The following is an 812-nucleotide window of genomic DNA, read 5'->3' as shown; positions in this document are numbered from 1 at the left end:
GTGCTAATAGGGGGGGGGGGGAGAAAGTTCTCCACCCCATTTTGTAGATCCTGATCATGTTCCCTGTTATGTATTGGGACTGAAACACTGCAGGAGGGTGCTGCCAGAGACAGGGTGAGCTTGGAGCCGAAGAACAACAGACCATCAGGATTCTGGCAGTAACCGATCCAGGTGTGATGTTATGTAAATAGCAACAACAACAAGTTGTAGGCAATATAACTGAGCTGGTCTGCAACCACTGACTAAAGTAGAGCGGATCACTAGACTGGGAGTCTGTTCCTCCATGGGACCCCCCACTATTTCACATTCCCCGTCTTTTTTTCTTTTAACGGACCAATCCCAGGCTCTTCTCTTCTCTTCTGCACTTTTCCTAACTCTGCAGTCTCCTTTATAAGGCGTCCCTGCAACTGGAACTGCACCCAGCTCTAGGCCAAGCACTGAGTCTCGGGGGCACCCTCGGGGCCGGCCCGTGGGTTGGGGGGGGGGGGGGGGGGGTAGCCCTGGGGTCCGTCCGCCTGCAGCTCCCCGGAGCCTCTTGCGGCCCCTGCCTGCCCCCGCCCCGCTGCCGCTTGCCAGTCCTCCCGAGCAGAGCCCCTTCTCCCGCGTCGCGTTGCCCACCCCCGGGAGGGTCCGGCAGAGGCGGCGAGTTGCTCGAAGCTTGAAACAAACGAAGAGCGCGTGAAGCGCAGGAAGCTGCCGCGGGCGCTCCGCGTCGCTCGGGGGGTTGGGCCGGACCGTCGGCTGTCTGGCGGGACTTTGGCCGGGCTCCGCGTGGCCGCTTTGGCGCAACAGGGAAGGCGGGGCCGCCCATC

This window comes from Gekko japonicus, unplaced genomic scaffold (assembly GCF_001447785.1).
Source record: "Gekko japonicus isolate JY-2015 unplaced genomic scaffold, Gekko_japonicus_V1.1 scaffold43, whole genome shotgun sequence".
Classification (NCBI taxonomy): Eukaryota; Metazoa; Chordata; class Lepidosauria; order Squamata; family Gekkonidae; genus Gekko; species Gekko japonicus.
Note: the sequence above shows the minus strand (reverse complement) of the source record.